General features: G+C 28.3%; 1 protein-coding gene across 2 annotated transcripts in view; it reads right to left on the bottom strand.

Annotated features, from left to right (window-relative positions):
* Nucleotides 1-22,587, bottom strand: part of LOC127286156 (uncharacterized) — a 56,394-nt gene extending 33,807 nt beyond the window's left edge. The window contains exon 1 of one of the 2 annotated variants that reach the window (XM_051312584.1): nucleotides 22,188-22,587. The gene's annotated coding sequence lies outside the window, so the exon portion shown is untranslated. The remainder of the gene's footprint in view (nucleotides 1-22,187) is intronic. The other variant, XM_051312520.1, reaches the window with a different exon arrangement.
* Between the last annotated feature and the right edge of the window lie 532 nt (nucleotides 22,588-23,119).

Here is a 23,119-nt window from a genome sequence, read left to right as displayed (position 1 = left end):
ACTTTTTATGACCAAAAACTCATCCAAAAGCATAAAAAACTGTCCAAAAAAATTCAATTTTTCTTAGGCAGAAGATTTTATTGCATAATCTTGCACAAAATACACCGAAAAGTGTAGAAAAAAATTGACACCCAGATCCGAGTAGAGGAAGACCTTTTTTATGACCAAAAACGCATCCAAAAGCATAAAAAACTTTCCAAAAAAATTCAATTTCTCTTAGGCAGAAGATTTTATTGCATAATCTTGCACAAAATACACCGAAAAGTGAAGAAAAAAATTGACACCCAGATCCGAGTAGAGGAAGACCTTTTTTATGACCAAAAACTCATCCAAAAGCATAAAAAACTGTCCAAAAAAATTCAATTTTTCTTAGGCAGAAGATTTTATTGCATAATCTTGCACAAAATACACCGAAAAGTGTAGAAAAAAATTGACACCCAGATCCGAGTAGAGGAAGACCTTTTTTATGACCAAAAACGCATCCAAAAGCATAAAAAACTGTACAAAAAAATTCAATTTTTCTTAGGCAGAAGATTTTATTGCATAATCTTGCACAAAATACACCGAAAAGTGTAGAAAAAAATTGACACCCAGATCCGAGTAGAGGAACACACTTTTTATGACCAAAAACGCATCCAAAAGCATAAAAAACTGTCCAAAAAAATTCAATTTTTCTTAGGCAGAAGATTTTATTGCATAATCTTGCACAAAATACACCGAAAAGTGTAGAAAAAAATTGACACCCAGATCCGAGTAGAGGTAGACCTTTTTTATGACCAAAAACGCATCCAAAAGCATAAAAAACTTTCCAAAAAAATTCAATTTCTCTTAGGCAGAAGATTTTATTGCATAATCTTGCACAAAATACACCGAAAAGTGTAGAAAAAAATTGACACCCAGATCCGAGTAGAGGAAGACCTTTTTTATGACCAAAAACGCATCCAAAAGCATAAAAAACTTTCCAAAAAAATTCAATTTCTCTTAGGCAGAAGATTTTATTGCATAATCTTGCACAAAATACACCGAAAAGTGTAGAAAAAAATTGACACCCAGATCCGAGTAGAGGAAGACCTTTTTTATGACCAAAAACGCATCCAAAAGCATAAAAAACTTTCCAAAAAAATTCAATTTTTCTTAGGCAGAAGATTTTATTGCATAATCTTGCACAAAATACACCGAAAAGTGTAGAAAAAAATTGACACCCAGATCCGAGTAGAGGAAGACCTTTTTTATGACCAAAAACGCATCCAAAAGCATAAAAAACTTTCCAAAAAAATTCAATTTCTCTTAGGCAGAAGATTTTATTGCATAATCTTGCACAAAATACACCGAAAAGTGTAGAAAAAAATTGACACCCAGATCCGAGTAGAGGAAGACCTTTTTTATGACCAAAAACGCATCCAAAAGCATAAAAAACTTTCCAAAAAAATTCAATTTTTCTTAGGCAGAAGATTTTATTGCATAATCTTGCACAAAATACACCGAAAAGTGTAGAAAAAAATTGACACCCAGATCCGAGTAGAGGAACACACTTTTTATGACCAAAAACGCATCCAAAAGCATAAAAAACTGTCCAAAAAAATTCAATTTTTCTTAGGCAGAAGATTTTATTGCATAATCTTGCACAAAATACACCGAAAAGTGTAGAAAAAAATTGACACCCAGATCCGAGTAGAGGAAGACCTTTTTTATGACCAAAAACGCATCCAAAAGCATAAAAAACTTTCCAAAAAAATTCAATTTCTCTTAGGCAGAAGATTTTATTGCATAATCTTGCACAAAATACACCGAAAAGTGTAGAAAAAAATTGACACCCAGATCCGAGTAGAGGAAGACCTTTTTTATGACCAAAAACGCATCCAAAAGCATAAAAAACTTTCCAAAAAAATTCAATTTCTCTTAGGCAGAAGATTTTATTGCATAATCTTGCACAAAATACACCGAAAAGTGTAGAAAAAAATTGACACCCAGATCCGAGTAGAGGAAGACCTTTTTTATGACCAAAAACGCATCCAAAAGCATAAAAAACTTTCCAAAAAAATTCAATTTTTCTTAGGCAGAAGATTTTATTGCATAATCTTGCACAAAATACACCGAAAAGTGTAGAAAAAAATTGACACCCAGATCCGAGTAGAGGAAGACCTTTTTTATGACCAAAAACGCATCCAAAAGCATAAAAAACTTTCCAAAAAAATTCAATTTCTCTTAGGCAGAAGATTTTATTGCATAATCTTGCACAAAATACACCGAAAAGTGTAGAAAAAAATTGACACCCAGATCCGAGTAGAGGAACACACTTTTTATGACCAAAAACTCATCCAAAAGCATAAAAAACTGTCCAAAAAAATTCAATTTTTCTTAGGCAGAAGATTTTATTGCATAATCTTGCACAAAATACACCGAAAAGTGTAGAAAAAAATTGACACCCAGATCCGAGTAGAGGAAGACCTTTTTTATGACCAAAAACGCATCCAAAAGCATAAAAAACTGTACAAAAAAATTCAATTTTTCTTAGGCAGAAGATTTTATTGCATAATCTTGCACAAAATACACCGAAAAGTGTAGAAAAAAATTGACACCCAGATCCGAGTAGAGGAACACACTTTTTATGACCAAAAACGCATCCAAAAGCATAAAAAACTGTCCAAAAAAATTCAATTTTTCTTAGGCAGAAGATTTTATTGCATAATCTTGCACAAAATACACCGAAAAGTGTAGAAAAAAATTGACACCCAGATCCGAGTAGAGGAAGACCTTTTTTATGACCAAAAACGCATCCAAAAGCATAAAAAACTTTCCAAAAAAATTCAATTTCTCTTAGGCAGAAGATTTTATTGCATAATCTTGCACAAAATACACCGAAAAGTGTAGAAAAAAATTGACACCCAGATCCGAGTAGAGGAACACACTTTTTATGACCAAAAACGCATCCAAAAGTATAAAAAACTGTCCAAAAAAATTCAATTTTTCTTAGGCAGAAGATTTTATTGCATAATCTTGCACAAAATACACCGAAAAGTGTAGAAAAAAATTGACACCCAGATCCGAGTAGAGGAAGACCTTTTTTATGACCAAAAACGCATCCAAAAGCATAAAAAACTTTCCAAAAAAATTCAATTTCTCTTAGGCAGAAGATTTTATTGCATAATCTTGCACAAAATACACCGAAAAGTGTAGAAAAAAATTGACACCCAGATCCGAGTAGAGGAAGACCTTTTTTATGACCAAAAACGCATCCAAAAGCATAAAAAACTTTCCAAAAAAATTCAATTTCTCTTAGGCAGAAGATTTTATTGCATAATCTTGCACAAAATACACCGAAAAGTGTAGAAAAAAATTGACACCCAGATCCGAGTAGAGGAAGACCTTTTTTATGACCAAAAACGCATCCAAAAGCATAAAAAACTTTCCAAAAAAATTCAATTTTTCTTAGGCAGAAGATTTTATTGCATAATCTTGCACAAAATACACCGAAAAGTGTAGAAAAAAATTGACACCCAGATCCGAGTAGAGGAAGACCTTTTTTATGACCAAAAACGCATCCAAAAGCATAAAAAACTTTCCAAAAAAATTCAATTTCTCTTAGGCAGAAGATTTTATTGCATAATCTTGCACAAAATACACCGAAAAGTGTAGAAAAAAATTGACACCCAGATCCGAGTAGAGGAACACACTTTTTATGACCAAAAACTCATCCAAAAGCATAAAAAACTGTCCAAAAAAATTCAATTTTTCTTAGGCAGAAGATTTTATTGCATAATCTTGCACAAAATACACCGAAAAGTGTAGAAAAAAATTGACACCCAGATCCGAGTAGAGGAAGACCTTTTTTATGACCAAAAACGCATGCAAAAGCAAAAAAACTGTACAAAAAAATTCAATTTTTCTTAGGCAGAAGATTTTATTGCATAATCTTGCACAAAATACACCGAAAAGTGTAGAAAAAAATTGACACCCAGATCCGAGTAGAGGAAGACCTTTTTTATGACCAAAAACGCATCCAAAAGCATAAAAAACTTTCCAAAAAAATTCAATTTCTCTTAGGCAGAAGATTTTATTGCATAATCTTGCACAAAATACACCGAAAAGTGTAGAAAAAAATTGACACCCAGATCCGAGTAGAGGAAGACCTTTTTTATGACCAAAAACTCATCCAAAAGCATAAAAAACTGTCCAAAAAAATTCAATTTTTCTTAGGCAGACGATGTTATTGCAATTTCTTGCACAAAGTACACCTAAAAGTGTAGAAAGAAAATGCTTTGTACTTTATTATTATTAATTTTTGATGCAATACAGACTCAATAATGTTTATCGAAATTGATTTTCTGTATTTTATTTTGAAATTTTAAAACATAACCTACAATTTTTTGCCTGCAAGGTGCCTTTGTTATTTGAACCAAATAAAATGTTTTTCGGAATAATTAAATTTTTTTAAATTAGCATATGAAAGCGATTGAATCTGTTATTCTAATTTTTATATACTAGTTTAATATTCGTTATATGGAAATTTCGCTATTTTATATAATATTTTCCACGATTTGAAAATACTTTTTATTTTGATATTTATTTTCTTTCCTTTAACTCAACATAACACTAGTTTTGTCATTCAGAACCAGAAGGATCATTCTGTTATGTGAACTGCGACTTGTGAACAAAAATACGTTGGACGTAATTCCAGAAGAGACATGTAATCTAAGCTGATTTCTTGCTTCTTGCTTCCTGTGAGCGCATCAGTACGGTTTCACAAGCCTTGTATATAGAAAACCCGTTCTCGACAAAGATGGCCGTATGTGGTTAACACACCCGGCAATTTTGCACCGTATCGCACACGGAATTTTTAGGGATTTTTGCGTGTGGGAAACGAAATCGTGTATTTCCTCTCTTCCTGCCTTTTTTTTTTGGTCCAATGTATATATGCGAGCCTGGACCAGCGGGAGAGAAAGGTGAAAGTCAACTTCCCAAAATATACTCCGATCGAGAAGAAGAAATTTCTTTGTATACTTTTGCAAATAGGATATATCAAAAAGTGTGTCGATCGCACATTTCTCTTCACATACTATTTTATTATTTTTGTCGAAAAGATTTTTATCCAAATATATATATGTATATATATATTGTTCGCCTTTTATTATAATTATTTAAATTAAAAAAAAACTGGGGCTTCTGAAATTTTTTTTTGCGAAAAATTTTAATTTCATTGTTAGAATTCAGTTATACGATTCTTCGATGTTAAAACATAATTTTTTTTTTTATGTTGTCACACCTCTTTCAGAGGAAACGTGCCACGCATTAGTATTGATCGATTAATCCTGGTCTGGAACTGGATTACCGTTAGGGAACCACCAGAAGATCTCTCATTTCAGATGGCAGATAAAAATCTGCATTAGTTTTGAGATAACATATTCTTTTATTTTTACTAAATATTATTTTCATTTTTAAGAGAGAGAGAGACCTACAAAGTAGAGAAAGCTAGGCCAAACGGAACACTGATAACTGTCTATTCACAATTGATGTTTATTTTTTATTTTTTTGACTGATGAATCCAAGTTTAGATTTTTCGCAAAATTAAATTTTCATACATAAATGTATTTGGCGCGTTCTGCTTTGTTTCTATTCATATTTAAATCAGCTAATTAGGTTCACAAAAATTTATTTCTAAAAATCAGAGAATTCTGTACAAAGCAAAATAAAAAATTTTTATTTGATTCTAAATAATTGGTTTATTATCAAATAAACATTTACTTGAACCAAATAATTTTCATTTGAAGTAAATAAATTTTATTAGAACCAATAATTTTTGTATTTGAAACAAATATTATTGGACTTAAAAATAATAATTATTTGATACAAATAAATATTTATTTGATATTAGTCAAGTAAACGATTACTTGAATCAAATACATTTTTTTTAACAGTGATCCTAAAATAAAAGAAGAAATTAAAAAAAGAAACGATTGTTTTTTTTATTTTGAAAACTTCTAATAAAAAAAAATATATGAATAGGATGTAGGCTATTATACTCGAAAGTTGAATGATAATAACGGTCTATAACATCAGGGGGATAATGAGAAAACAGGAAGTAGTGTTTGATTATTTGACTATAGTAAAACGTTGCCGAAGAAGAAGAAGATTTATCCACTCTTAGGCAGGTGGATGAAGAAGGCGTATATAAAATTATAAGGCGTAAAATTACTATGAAACAGCACGCGCTTCACTGATTTGATATATATATATATATATATATATATATTGTAGAATCTCCGATTGCGTATAGAGAAATCAAAAAAAGAAATTACTAACTAATTCAAATTTCCTGAAAAATTATTAAATTATTATATTAATTTTTTAATATAATTAAAATTTTAAAAAAATGCATTATAAAAATAATCGACTATAGAATGTAACTCTTTTCAAGTTCCATTTTGCGTGCGGAATAGTTATTGTGAGTTTTGTGCACGCGGTTACATTATCCCCAATTATCGTATTATGTTATACCTCACAGTAAAACCACCAGTTAGAGCTTTTATGAGCAATTCTTGCATAGTTACAAATAGCAATTGAGGAATAATTTACAGGTAACTTACACATTGCTTGTCAGATATAGAAACCCAACGTTTAAACATTCCAGTAACACGATTATTATATTATACTACCTTACTTTTCTTATTATTTAAAAATATTTTCAAGCGCACATATATAAGGAAGAGAGAAAACTATTTCTATAAGCCCAAGAAACTGAGAGTTTTATATCTCTTTTGTTTTGAAAAAAAAAAAATTATTTTATTTTCAAAGCTTTATATATTAATATTATTTTCTCGTAACTTGATTCCTTTTTATATAAAATGAGATTATAGGATTATTGAATAAGGAGATCTAACAGGAAATATATATATATATATATATATCAAAAAAAATATATATATATAATGAATAATTAAATGAAATTAAAGGAAACCAAGTCGAAGAGAGAAGCCGCAGACCTTCGGTTCCTGTCCGTTTGACCTACTTTTAACTTCTATCTTGGATCCAATCGCTTTCATATGTACAACTCAAAGGAGAGGTTCTACACTCTTATGGACCCTAGGTCAATGCGTATTTCTTTGTCTCCTTACACGTTTTTTGAGCCTTGACTCTTTTTTCCCCATCAAATTACTAAAAAAAAAAAAAAATTTATTCGATTCAAATAATCGATTACTTACACTGAAAAAAAAAATTTATTTGATTCAAATAATCGATTACTTGACAATCAAATAAATATTTACTTAAACCAAATAATTATTTACTTAAACCAAATAATTATTATTTCCTCTCTAAATCTGAATTAGTAAAAAAGTTTACTAATTTGAATTAGTGACTCACTTTTTGCTTCTCATTTAGTAAAATTTTACTATATAGTAACTTTTAGTTATTAGTAACTTTTACTAACAATTAGTAAAATTTAACTAATTCTAAAGCAAAAAGTGAGTCACTAATTTAAATTAGTAAACATTTTTATACTAATTCATATTTAGAGAGTGAGTTCAATTAAATTCTATTTTTTTCAAATACAGAAATTATTAGTTAAAATAAAATTTATTTAATTCAAATAAAAAATTATTTGGTACAAGTAATAATTTGGTCAAGTATAATCAAGTATTTGAATCAAATAAATTTTTTTTTCAATTTAATACAAATAGATCATTTTTCAAAAAACTGTTTTACTATTAGGCGGTAAGGTAGATTTCTATGTCGGTAATTTTTTTAGTTAAAAAAAAACTGTTTTACCATCGGTCGGTAAGGTAGATTTCTGTGTCGGTATTTTATATTTTCAGTTTTTAAATATTTTTTCCCCAATAATCACGTAGCGCTTGCCAGTAAAAATTGATTTTGCAAACGCGCATTACAAAAAAAAATTATTTATTATATTTCACTGTACAAATAAATATTTATTTAATACAAATAAATAAATATTTACTAAATAAAAATAAATATTATAAATTTTTTTTATTTTATTTTTTATTTTAAATGTAAATTTTTTTTTATGCAAAAATTCCCTAAATTTTATATTAATATTAAAAAAAAAAAAATTCTAATTTCAAAGAAAGCAGAGGATGATTGATATAAAAGTAATGTCGATTTCAAAATCATCTGTCTGTTACGGCTGAGGTAATACAAATTAAAGATTCGAAAAACAATTGAAGGAAGATAACCTCGATAGCCCCCCCCCTCCAGGAAGCGTCAGTCTCACTATCAATTGGCATGAATTTCATTCTCTTTAAGAAATTTTTATTAAAATGAAAGGATAATAATATCTCCCATCGTTATAAATCATCATTTTACTATGAGATCGAAAAAAAAAATGAATCTCGAGAATAAATCTTATTTTCCAATATATATATAGTGTTTCAAAGTCAAAATTGAATTTACCTTTTAAGGGCTAATTTACCATTTATGGTAAATTCATTATGTTCCAAATCAGATTAATTTCAACTTGCATCACTTTTTAAGACAACTTTTCTACATGTCAAAGATCGATATCAAAACTGAACAGATTTTTTTTTTTGTTTTAAAAACTTTACAAGATGTTCTATATGGATATAGAAGTTGCTTTTATATTTCTTGAGTAATAGCTATTACTAATTATAAATTAATTAAAAATTTAATTTATATATATATATATATATAAATAAACACACACACATACATATATATATATATATACAAAGAGAAAGGTGTCTCCTGAATGAGTTCACCTCGAATGTTCTCCGAGAAGTTGTTTATCCAGTTTGTGAGTTGAGAGCACACTTTTTTTTTTTTTTTGTTTTTACTATACTTGTAAAAAGGAAAAATAAGGAGTGAATTGATTCTTTTTTTTCCCCCTACATATGTAATAGATGACGTAAAAAAATCCCTTTAAATTAAAATAATACAAAAAATAGGGAACTAAATAGGTAAACTACTTTCCTCTATATGCGACATTTGACTATAATTTATCAAACATTTTTTTTTTCCCCATTCATATTTCCTGTAAGAGATAATAATTTATATTCTGTTATTTGAGAGAAAATTCTCATGAATCGACGAGAGTTGCCTTCGTCATTGTTTAAGTGCTTTATGGATATATTACCAAGACCATTGTGACCTTTTTGTCATTTTTATACCGGTAAACGACGAGTAACGAGCGCGCATATATATATATTAGATATCTTTTTCAACAAAACGGTATATACATATAAAATTTACGCGTGTAGGCGATTGTATGTATTTTCACGCTACCGTATAAAGATTCTTATATTCCTATTTTAGGTACAATCATATCGTTTTCACGTTCAACAAATAATGTTCCGTAAATTATTTTCCCGATCTTTGAATAAGAAGTAGAAAACAATTTCTAATTTATGATTTTTAAAATCAATTTTAGGTCATTCTAAAATGATTCTCATTTTCTCCAATCATTCTATTACTAAATTGTTTGATATACTTTTAGATTAAAGTAATAATGTAAATGGTTTTTTTTTTTTTTAGTTATGAAAGAGAAATTTTTCTTTTGAAAAAAGGGAGGGATATATAAAAATCGATAAAAAAAAAATTAATGACAGAACAAAAGAATGTTTAGTATGTGAAACTATATTTCATGAATTGAAAAACGACGACTGTTTTTTTTTTTTTTTTTAATAGTGTGGGTGCAACTTTCTTGACTTTCTCACTAGTATTTTGTGTCTGCGTGTGCTATAAAGATATGCGAGTTCCGCCCTGGGGAATCATTTTACAGTGGTCGAACAGGCCTACTGTCATGCTCCGTTTATCCTGGGTCAGAAAAATATATATAGAGTCTTCCGACATTTTCAATAAACACATATTATAATTTCAAATGTACATATATGATTTTCCAATTTCTCTTTATATATACATTATAAAATAAAGGGGCGCATTGATTATCCCATTGAAATTATTTCCATTTTTAAAGAATTTAAAATTTCATTTTAGAAAATTTTTAACTGATTTTTATATGGGGTAATCATCAAAATATTACTATTATTTCTAAATTGATTGATTTCTGAGAAAAATAATATATGCTATTGAATTAATAGCGTTTCAGCCAAAGGTATAAAAATTATTGATTCAAAAGCATATGCTGCACGGAGAGAAATGGAAAAACAAATACACTGCAAAAAGAAGTATCTTATTATAAGATACATTGGAAGCAAGTTACCAAAAGTATCTTCCTATCCATCTTATATCTTAAGAAACTAACACAGAAAATTATAAGGTATTAAAATAAGCTGCAACGCTTCTTATTTTAATCCCATTTTGCTTATTTTAATACCAAAATGGATTAAAATAAGCAAAATTGGATTAAAATAATAAGCATTGCAGCTTATTTTAATGCCTTTTAATTTTCTGTGAATGCATTTTTAGTTGTTTTAGATAACTTAGAAGCAAGTTATAAAAAAACATCTTAAAAAGGCGACCAAAACATCTTAAAATAAGATACTTCTTTTTGCAGTGATAAAGTAACTTTTACTATTTTAAAAGTAAAACCTAAACTGTCTGAACTTTCTGTCAATTTTTACTCCAGAAATAGTAAAACTACTATTTAAACTTACTATTTCTGAAGTAAAAATTGCCAGAACACAGAAAATTATAAGGTATTAAAATAATCTGCAACTTTAATCCAATTTTGCTTATTTTAATACCAAAATAGATTAAAATAAGCAAAATTGGATTAAAATAATAAGCGTTGCAATAACTTATTTTAATGCCTTATTTAATTTTCTGTGAAACTGCGGGGACAGTTTAGGTTTTACTTTTAAATTAGTAAAAGTTACTTTATTCGTTTTTCCATTTTTCTCCGTGTATATATAGAATCTATAAAACATTTTACAAATTTTATATCATATATATGCTTTTGAATCAATAATTTTTATACCTTTGTGGCAAAAATTCTATTGATTCAATAGCATCGTTTTCTCAGTGTATGAAAAAATACGAAGCAGATGTAATTTTTTTTTTTTCAAATTCTTGGTTGTTAAGATGAAAAACGGATTGTGAACATATATTGAAGATAGAACTTCCGAGAAGATCGACGACAGATCAACTATAAGAACACTTCATGTCGCATTCCAATCCCAAGTTGTATATACCCAGTACAACTAGCAATAAGGTGAGGATCTCTTTTCTCTCGTTCAAGAATGTCAAGATAGTTCAAATACCATGCTACTGGCAAGCAAAATCTGCAACATCATTAATAAAAGTCGTATAGGATATTTCCTCGATTAATTTATCAAATCACGTCTCTGAATCTAAAAAAAAAAATTACCAGTTTCTAAAAACCAGGGTCTCTAACGTAACAATTAAGAAAAAAAAAAAATCTATTTCCCAATTTGGCCCTGGAAAAAGGGAAAACTATATATCTTTTTTTGCAATTGATTTCATGGCTAAATTTTATAGTTGGTTGAGTTTTAGTTTAAAAAGTCCGTTAATGTTACTACTTATACTGGAATTTCAAAGAAGCATTGCTCCTAGACGCCTTGAACTTGCGTTCCCTTTTCAAGTCTCTAACCTCGGGAATTGTTGCGCGTTTCCGTGTCACTCAGTCTCGAAAGAAATCTTTTTCTCTCTCTCTCTCTTTCTCTCTAGACGCGTGACTTGTGGAAAATTCTTGCAAAACTTTTATTTCCCCCCTGTATCTCAATTTACAATCTTACATGTATCCCTATACTAATAATTTTTCTATGCCAGTAATTTATAGACTATTAATTGAACTTTCCAATAACAAGTTGTGCAAACAAAAAAAAAAAAAAAATCGACAAGATAATACTACTCGATGGATAATTCGATTAAAAACTGTTTGTTTTTGCATTCAAGACTCAATCAATAAGCTACTATTATGAAAACTATTACATTATGAAAAAAAAAATTATTCGATTCAAATTACTTATTATTATATAAATAAAATAAATATTTACTTAAACCAAATAAATTTCAAAATAATTGAATTACAAACTGTATTTTAACCAATAATTGTGGCAGTTTTCACTGCGTTTGGATAAAAATCCTCTGAGAGGTTAGTTATATTCTACGCAAAATTGCTTCTGCGCAGGCGTAGAATATATCCACTGTCTTTGCGCCTGCGCAGAATGTTTGTATATAGCTTCCGCGCAGACTCAGAGTACCTCTACTGCCTTTGCGTCTGCGCAGAATGTTTTGTAGCTTCTGCGCAGACGCAGAATATATCTAACCTCACGGAGGATTAAATTTATCCACAACACAGAAAATTAAAAGGCATTAAATTAAGCTGCATTAAGCTGCTTATACTTTAATCCAATTTTGCTTATTTTAATCCATTTTGGTGTTAAAATAAGCAAAATTGGATTAAAATAATAAGCGTTGCAACTTATTTTAATACCTTATAATTTTCTGTGAAAACGGCGTCTCTGTTTTTTTGAAACAAGTACCATTTGGCACAAAAATTATTTAGTTCATATTGAATCAAAAAAGAAATTGGTTATGGTTAATTAAATACCATCTAAGAAAATCACAGAAAATTAAAAGTCATTAAAATAAGCTGCAACGCTTATTATTTTAATCCAATTTTGCTTATTTTAATTTATTTTGATATCAAAATAAGCAAAATTGGATTAAAATAATAAGCGTTGCAGCTTATTTTAATGCCTTTTAATTTTCTGTGAAATTATAAAATACACAACCTAAGAAGGATTATAATTTCTTACGAACAATTTTTCACCTCACAATTTTCTGCGCAACAAATCAAAATTTTTATAAAAAACGGTTTTAGTCTGACACTCAACCGTTAATCGCTATTGAGAAACTGAACTCGTGAAATTAAAACCGGTTTTAAAAAACAAGACCGTTTGAGAACCACGGACCAATCGATAAAGTGTGTCAATAGAAGAGCAAACAACTCACCATGGACTTAAGCACCAGACTTAAAATTGATTCTGTTAAAAGAAGTTGATTTGCAGGTTCACATCGCGATATATTACGTTATATAGACGCATTGTGATCTAGATATTATTGTTGAGAAGAAAGATAATAACCATTACAATTAGCCTTTCAATAAATGTAAAAAAAAATTAAAAGATGATATTAAAAAATACCAAAAAAATAGATAGGAGAAATAAAAGCAGATAATGACCTCATTATATTCAGATTATAATAGGGGGCAAAAAAAAGAAGAAGCACACAGAAAATTAAAAGGCATTAAAATAAGCTGCAATGCTTCTTATTTTAATCCCATTTTGCTTATTTTAATACCAAAATGTATTAAAATAAGCAAAATTGGATTAAAGTAAGAAGCGTTGCAGCTTATTTTAATGCCTTTTAATTTTCTGTGCAGTTGGTACGAATCACAGAAAATTAAAAGGCATAAGCTGCAACGCTTCTTATTTTAATCCAATTTTGCTTATTTTAATCCATTTTGGTATTAAAATAAGCAAAATTGAATTAAAATAATAAGCGTTGCAGCTTATTTGAATGCCTTTTTAATTTTCTGCGATTTTACGAGATTATTTCTATTTCACTTATACTAGTGAATGTTTAAAAAAGAAAATTTTCATACTAAAATGCTGTTAAAAATATTATATATGCGATCGACATTATTAAAAATCACAGTCATGCACGTAAGTACAAACGTGACTTGTTTGAACATCGTCCGGACAACAGTAACTGACCTTAACAGTAACATACCTATTATTACGCAGGCAAATGGTGTATATTATCCCGACAATCGGTTGTAGCTCTGGTGTGCATCGAAACACAAAAGGTTACTAGGTCTCGAATTGCGCAACAATATGCGCAAATTCTTCGTCCCGGAACAATCATCTCATCTCGCAATCATATTGCAATTTTTTCTCACTGTATCAAAATTCTAATTCATTTTCTTTTTTTTTTCTTTCATTTTGATATATAAATATGTTTTTTATATACGTATCATTTTAAATTTTCCAGTTAAAACCTTTTCCGTGTTTAGAAAATATTGCTGCGCGCCATGAAGAATAGTACAACTTTACTCCTTCTCGGGATGCAATAATTCTCAACTATTTTGTAGCGGACTCTGTTGTTATTTCTCATCTTCAATTGTTTTGCTCCTTTCTTAGAATTCTATTTCCTGTTTTATTTCTCGTTCAAAAGAAAATCATGAACCTCTGGGGCTAATTTAGTAGAATAAATTCTTGACATGCGTAATATTCAATGTAAGAAGAAGCATGACAAGGATTGATCAGAAATTCTATATTGAAAAAAATTAGTTAAGGTATACCGGTTAACTTTGGAAGTCGTTGACCGAATATCTGAGTTACGCTTCAATAATTTTTGTTGAACTATTCAGACATTATCGAAGACAATTGATAAGTACAGAAATACTTCTTGTTGTATAATTTTTATATTTGAACTCTCCGAATCAGTAAAGAGACAATTTGGCCCGATTCATCTATATACCGTCATTTATTTAACGGTATATACAGTTTGATGCTCGCAGTTGGGGAAAATATAAAGAGGACAAAATGTATATATGAAAAAAGAATATATATAGAAAGAGAAACTTCCTTTTTTTTCTTCGACCTTTGTTTTTAGGAGCAGAATTCAAAAAAATTACTTTGATCGAAATATATAGTTGTATACTAAATAGTATCACTCAAAAAAATTTCCTAGACGATTTAGCTATAGGCTCTTAGTCACGAGAGGAACCCACTAAAAATCAGAGTTGTACATTAACTATTAGAATTAATCCCAACAAAATTCTTCCTAGTAACTAGCAAGTAACACTATACCCAAGTGCCACCTCCAGATTGATTTTTAACCATATATACGTCTTAAAGAGTATCCAAAAATATACGATACTCTCTAAATCTGAATCAGTCATATTTTACTGATTAGCAGTAAAAATCTACTAATTGCCATAGCGAGAATTGAGCAACTGACAATTAGTAGAAATTTACTGATTCAATTAGTAAAATATCAATTACTGATTGAATCAGTAATATAAATATATGGCGGCGGCACTGATTTAATAGTTAATTTTAAAGGTTATGTTACACTGAAAAAAAAATTTATTTGATTCAAATACCGGTGTATTTGGTTATTATCAAATAAATATTTACTTGAATCAAATATTTCTTATTTGAATCAAATATATAGTATTTGAATCAAATATTTCAGTATTTGAAGCAAATACCATTTATTTGATTCAAATAAGAAATATTTGATTCAAGTAAATATTTATTTGATAATAACCAAATACACCGGTATTTGAATCAAATAAATTTTTTTTTCAGTGTATATACAAATTACTGATTTACATAAATTATTTTCTATTGCTTGCATATTCACTAATTATATTATAGTAAATTTTAAAAAAATAACTGAAACTTCAGTTAAAATGAAAAGTACTTATTGAATTAGTAAAATTTCTACTGATTCAGATTTAGAGAGTACGTAATTTTTTTTTAACGGCTGCGATGTTGATTCATAGAAAAAACTTAGTCTCATTTTGATATGCAGCAAAAATGAGTCAATGCTAAACGACATAGACAGTGGCGCCACCAACCTGACTCATTTTTGCTGCATATCAAAATGAGTAGCATACTCTCTTAATTTGAATCAGTGAAATTTCACTGATTCAAATTAAGAGAGTTAACATCTTAAAATCAACATGCCTTAAAACTAGTGTAATTTTAATTTTAAAACTAGATTAAGTCAATTTTAGAACTTAAAATCATACACTCCAGGCTGAAATTCAGTAAAAATGGTTCTAATGTTAACGGTTTTAGTCAAAAGTAAACTGAAAGTATAAGTATTATTTTTTAGTGTGTGGAGGTGGCACTTGGGTAGTGTTATACTTGCTAGTTACTAGGAAGAATTTCGTTAAGATTAATTTTAGTTAATGTACACGACTCTGATTTTTAGTGGGTTCCTCTCGTGACTAGGAGCCTAGGCATTTTTTTCAGGTGTAGCAAAAGCGAAATTTATCACACACACACGAACGGTGAGCCAGCGATAAGAGAAATTAAAGAAAGAGAAAAGAAGAGATTAGAATCGAATCATGGATTCATTTCCCTTATTCAAGGAGACAATCGAAGTGAGCTTCCTGCTGCTTTCACAATTGTCTCGTTAAATTCTCATACGAAAAGTCTGGTTATTTGCTCGTGTCAGTCAACCTTTAGGCGAAAGTAGTTCCATGTTAATAAACGACAATTTTAGCCATTTCAATATTCTATCAACTCATACAGGAAGTATATTGCAATTAACAACATAAAATTAAAGTTCATACGTCAGGCAATGATTCGGTTTTTTTTTTTTTTAATCTATACACGTGTTAAATTAACAATTATGCGACTCTCCTTTTTTTTAAAAAACAATTTAATAGTCAGTATAGATAATGAAAGTTTGAAATATGTAATTAGAAATAAAATGTTTCATAATAAGTATATAGTGCTTGCAAAAAAAGTTTCATCTTGAAAACAAAAAAAAAAAAAAAAAAATTAGGATGAAATGATAAACTTGTTTTTTTATATTTTAAAAATAAATTCTTGGTTAAAACATTTTCTGATACCCCTTTTTCACATTACTATTTATGAGAAAATTAATAACTTTTGACCCTTGCGATATATGTATATATATACATGGACTGGTTTTGCTGTTATACTTCCTCGAATATGTTATTTACGTACAGGAAGCTTTATAAGCTTTGAAATTACTTCCTGGTCATCAAGAAGTAAGTTTTGAAATTTTATCTTCAAGTTTTCACTCCTCCTTAAGAAAATGAAAAATAATTAATCTTTGCAATTAATTAAACTAAACACCCCTATATATTATACAAAGTCAGGATAATAAAGATCGCATATTCCCATACAATTTAAACAGGAAAAAAATATATATATATAATTTTTAAAAAGTATTTAAAATTTTTATGTAATTTTTATGCGAAATATGTCAAAAATTATGACCTCAACTTGAATTTTTATTACTTTCTGAGAGTAAAACAGGAAATGTCCAAAGTTTCTGCGTATCTCTGGCAACTCCAAAAATAGTAAAATTTACTATTTCTGTAGTAAATTTTATTGTTTCCGTAGTAATTTTTACTATTTTTGTAGTAAATTTTACTATTTTTGGAGAAAAAAATGCCGGAGATGCGCAAAAACTTCGAAACATTTCCCGTTTTACTCTGAAAGTAGTAAAAATCCTAGTTGAGGGCATAATTTCCCTCTTCGAAAGATTCCCCGGAAAGTGGACCCTGGAGGTTCTATCAGAATTCCGCCGGAACTTCCAACGTAATTCCGATGGAGTTCCAACGGAATTAGGACTCCAAAAATTTTGAAAAAAAAAATGAATCGGAATTCCGTCTGAATTTCATTGGAGTTTTAAAGAATTTTCGATGGGATTCCGACGGAATTCCGATTCATTTTTTTTTAAATTTTTAGAGTCCTAATTCCGTCGGAACTCCGTCCGAATTCCATCGAAAATTCTTTGGAACTCCGATGGAATTACGTTGGAAGTTCCGGCGGAATTCTGATAGAACCTCCAAGGGACACTTTCCAGGGAATCTTTCCAAGTGCGGGTTTTGACATATTTTGCATAAAATTGCATAAAAATTTAAAAATACTTTAATAAAATTGAATATTTTTTTTTCCTATTTGAATTTTTACCCTAAAATCGGTACACGGAAAAAGAGAAAAAGTAATTTTTACTATTTTCAGAGAGTAAAACCGGAAAATGTTCGAAGTTTTTGCGCATCTCTGTCAACGTTTACTCCAAAAATATAGTAAAATTTACTATTTCTGTATAGTAAATTTTACCGTTTCCGTAGTAATTTTTACTATTTCTGGTGTAAATTTTACTATTTTTGGAGTAAAAGTTGCCAGAGATGGGCAGAAATTACGGACAGTTCCCATTTTACTCTCTGAAAGTAGTAAAAATTACTTTTTCTTTTTTTCCGTGTATCGATTTTAGGGTAAAAATTTAAACAGGAAAAAAAAATATACAATTTTATAAAAGTATTTCAAATTTTTATGCAATTTTATGCAAAATATGTCAAAAATTTTGCCCTCAACTAGGATTTTTACTACTTTCAGAGTAAAACCGGAACTGTTCGAAGTTTTTGCGCATCTCTGGCAACTTTTTCTCAAAAAATAGTAAAATTTACTATTTCCGTTGTAAATTTTACCCTTTCCGTAGTAATTTTTACTATTTCTGGTGTAAATTTTACTATTTTTGGAGTAAAAGTATTTGCCAGAGATGCGCAGAAATTACGGACAGTTCCCATTTTACTCTCTGAAAGTAGTAAAAATTATTTTTTCTTTTTTTCCGTGTACCAATTTTAGGATAAAAATTCTACTTTTTTTCATGTGATACTTGACATTACGATCTTGTATAATTTATGGCAATATTTCTTAATATATATATATATATATAAACGCGAGAATATAATCGAAATTGAGGTTTTTTTTTATCAGAAATTTCTCGTCGCACAATATTATAAATACTTATTGTCCATATTTGTCCTGAACAAGGTGAAACTGTGGGGGACGTTGATGCAGACCTTAAAGGTGTGGCTTAAAACACTATCTTTATATATACAACCAACGCGTTTTGCGGAAACAGCTTCTACAGGATGTATAATAATAATAATATTAAATTTGCATTCAACAAAAGAACAATGAACTTAATCCAATAGTCATTTTTAATGCCAAGAAAAACCGTTTAGTGAAATCATTAATAGAATTTATTTTTATGCTTTCTTTTATAATCTAAATCAATAATTCGATTGTTAATAAAGTATATATATATATATATATATATATATATATATACAAATTTCGTTCTGTTCCAATAAATAACAAAAAATTGATATAAAAATAAATCCTTGTTCTCAGGTATATATAATTTTCAACTAAAGTGCGCCAATCATTGGCATCGCTTCAGTGCATATGGCGCGAATCAGAAATCGAATTACGGCCTAGTTTTATAAAGCAGAAAATCGTTTACCATATTCAGAAAACAACGATTCACAGGTGATTCCTGCTTTCTTGAAATATATTCTCATCACGAATTCTTTACCTCCCCGCCATGAGTTCATTACCCCATAGTGTATATATATATATATATATATATATATATATATATATATATATATATATATATATATATATATATATATATATGTGCGAGTTGAATTATTGTCGGGCAACGTTTTCAAATGTTTACCGCGAATGGAATGTTTCAATATAACGGTAACAACATAAGATCCCACACATATAGCAAAATGGAATAACTTCATTCAATGAAAATCTGTTATATTGTTAAAAAATAGTGCGATATGCGTGCGGAGATTTAAATTCAAACTAAGAATTTACAGATACAGTCGCAGTTAGATTGCATATGAATATTCTCCATTATAAATAATATTTAACTGTAAATATTCCACGAATTTTAAAATTCAAAAAAAAAAATTACCAATTTTAGTCAGAGCAATCAAAATTTGATTGGGCCAATAAAAAGTTTTTTGTTAAAACAACCAAAATTTTGGTTGGTATTTAAAAATGTTCACACAGAAAATTAAAAGGCATTAAAATAAGCTGCAACGCTTATTATTTTAATCCAATTTTGCTTATTTTAATACCAAATTGGATGAAAATAAGCAAAATTGGATTAAAATAATAAACGTTGCAGCTTATTTTAATACCTTATAATTTTCTGTGCAACCAAATAATTTTGTTGGCCTAACCAAATGTTTGGTTGAGATAAATCTATACCAACTTTGTTACAGGCCAACCAAAATTTGGTTACAAAGAACCAAAATTGCACTCAGAAAAAAGATATGTTTAAACCAGATGTACCACACTTAGAGAAATTGTATATTTGTCTTAGAGCCTACTAACTCATTTATTTGTTGCAAATATATTTTATTTCGTTTAAATAAAAAATTTATTTGAACCAAAGAAAAATTTATTTATGACAAATAAAATTTTTAATTATACCAAATAAATAAGTTAGTAGGCTCTGAGACAAATATACGTTTATTTAACTCAAATATATTTTATTTGGTTCAAATAAATCATTTCTCTGGGTGCATTTTTTTATATTTATCCAATTTTTTGGTTAGTTCAAATAAAATTTGTTTAATTCAAATAAATATTTATTTGATCTAAATAACTGTTTGCGGTTTATTTTAAAAAATTTTTTGAACAAAGAAAAAATTTGATTGAGCTAAATAAACGTTTGGTTAACTGTATATCAATGCATTTATTTTGTTGATTTAACCAAAATTTGGTTGCTTCCAAATTTTTTTTGGCATTAATTTTTTTGTTTTTTTTTTTGTATTAATAAAGTAAAATTAAAAAATTGTTTTCCCCTTTCACGAATTTATAAAAATGATAAAAAAAAATTACAATTAGCCAATTTTTGAAATTAATGTATTCTAAAAATAGAAATTTGCGATGAAGAAATTAATCATTACTTTATTTGTGTAAAAATAAAAATTAAAAAATTGTTTTCCGTTTATGAAATATTGATGCAAATTGTAGAATTGTCTTTGATAAATTATAGGTATGGAGTCAATGCAAAAAAAAAAAAACGTAGAATTATACACAAGATAAATTGTCAAGTCATATTAAACGTATTTTATATGACAATTTTCGATCCTTCATATATTATGTATAACTAATTTTTTCAATTTTAGAAAAAAAATTAACTCTGAATAATATTAGAATACAAAATAAACACATAAATTTCAATAGCAAAATTATAAATTTCATTTATAATTTTTTTTTTCACGTTTAAAAATTAAAAATTTTTATATACAATTTTTTTTTATTTTTGAAAAAATATTGTAAAAAACATAAATGAAGGTATTTTTTTTTTTTTGCTAGACGTGCAAATACATTAAATAATATTTTAACTTAAACCGTTAGGGCTTAAAGGTTTTAATGACTCATGTACCTAATAGACTGTTGAGCAAAAAAAAAAAAAAACCTGACCATCTGTTCGCCGCCATACTTATGCGCGCAAAGGACTCGCAAAGTACTTTTGACGAAGACAAATCGCTTTCATGGAAATGAATATACAAGTGAAAAGAAATTCTCTTCCCTATATAAGAAAAGTTAGCTTTCAACACTTTTTAGTCAGAAAAGAAAAATTACAAAAAAAAAAAAAAATAAAAGATTTTAAAAAGCAATTTAAAAAAAAGAAATTAGAAAAACTATATTATATCATAAAAATAATTTTTCTCTTACAATTTGAAATAAATTAAATGTTATTCAATTTTTAATTTATATAAGTCCCTTGCGACATTTTAGAAAAAAATTTGAAAGAATGGATTAGCGATGACAAAAATATAATTTGTCTCTTCATTTTTTTTTTTTTAATGATGAATAAACACGTATACTCAACGCAACCTGTTGATCCGGTATATAATAACTATATGATTATGCAATAGATAATTAGAAATAAATGACAAAAGGAATGACCAAATCATTTGAATTTATAAAAGGATTTAACCAGGGCACTTTAGGGAAGCGATCACGACCTTTCTCCACTTTGTAGGCGTACGAAATCCGTTAAAAAAAAAAATAAAAAAGATACGCGTGGGACGAAAACAACAGTCAGACATTTTTTTTCGAAATCCTCTTTTATTAGCGATTTAGAATATTTTTTTACTATCCTCTAATTGTGAAATTATAATTTAAAAAAGGTTTTTTCGTCAACACACTAAAAAATAATACTTACTTTCAGTTCACTTTTAACTATAAAACCGTTAACATTAGAACCAATTTTTACTGAATTTCAGCCTTGAGTGTATGATTTTAAGTCCAAAAATTGACTTAATCTAGTTTTAAGATTAAAATTACACTAGTTTTAAGGCATTAGAACCATTTTTACTGAATTTCAACCTTGAGTGTATGATTTTAAGTCCTAAAATTGACTTAATCTAGTTTTAAGATTAAAATTACACTAGTTTTAAGGCATTTTTATTTTAAGATGTTAATGGTTTCAGTATTTGTTTTTTGTGTGAACAAAAAGCGCAGAATTTTAAATTATTTTATTTGGATTAAGGCTAAGTGGGAAATTGCCAATGGTAACTATTGGCTCACTATGGAACCAATGCTGGTCCAATATTGGGCCACTCTTTTGCCAATGGTAAATTTCCCATTCGGTATAGTTAATTCAAAAAAATTATAAATTAAAATTACCTTTGATGAAAGAAAAATACATCCAATATATCCTAATAAATGACACGACACACAAAAAAAAAAATTACTGTCACACTGAATTTATTATTTTTCGAAATGGGGAATTGAGGACGAGATCGATCAACCGATTGAATGACCTACCACACAATTTGTCACAGTTTTTTTTTTTTTTATCTTAAACACTAATTTTTCAACAATTTTTGTCTACACCTTTACATCACTCTCTGTACATTTTGCCACACTTTTATATGTTAGTTCACCATTTTTTTTTTTTTTTTTTTTAATTAAAAAAAAAATTTACTTTTGAAAAATTACACCGAAAAAAAAATAAAATAGAAGGGATATTTAACTGCGAGAACCATTCGAGTCGAGCGCCGTCGACAAAGTGAGAGGCTATAGAGTAGCAACTGAAGTGAACCACTGACGTCACTGGCCCCTTACCATGTCCACTGTAAAGAAACGTGAAACGCGAGAAAGGTGCCTAACATTCGCATCATTCGTGAAGATTGTCTCTCTTACACTTTTATGAGTGCTCGAAAATTACATTTCACGTAATGTAAAATTAAAAAAAAATTTTCGCGAAAAAGAAGTCAAAAAAAAAATTTTTTTGCAAATTTTTCCAAAAATACATTTTTTTTTCAATCACTTTTTTTCGTATATAATTTTTCAATAATAATAATAATAATAATAATAATAATAATAATAATAATAATTGAAATGATTATATATGAGAAATGTAAATTTTTTGATTGTATTCGTTTTAATTATTATATATATATATATGTTTCGCACAGAAAATGCATTTGCAATTTAAGAAGAATATATGAATAACAAACAAGTAAAATGCCATAGAGAACTTTCACCCTCTATATTACTACTGAGGAACAAACAAAATTGTTCTTTGAAAAACAATTGAAATTTTTCATACTCTT

This window comes from Leptopilina boulardi, unplaced genomic scaffold (genome assembly GCF_019393585.1).
Source record: "Leptopilina boulardi isolate dan_hultmark-lab unplaced genomic scaffold, ZJU_Lbou_2.1 LbouV2_1, whole genome shotgun sequence".
Taxonomy (NCBI): Eukaryota; Metazoa; Arthropoda; class Insecta; order Hymenoptera; family Figitidae; genus Leptopilina; species Leptopilina boulardi.
This window is presented reverse-complemented; position numbering and strand designations above follow the sequence as displayed.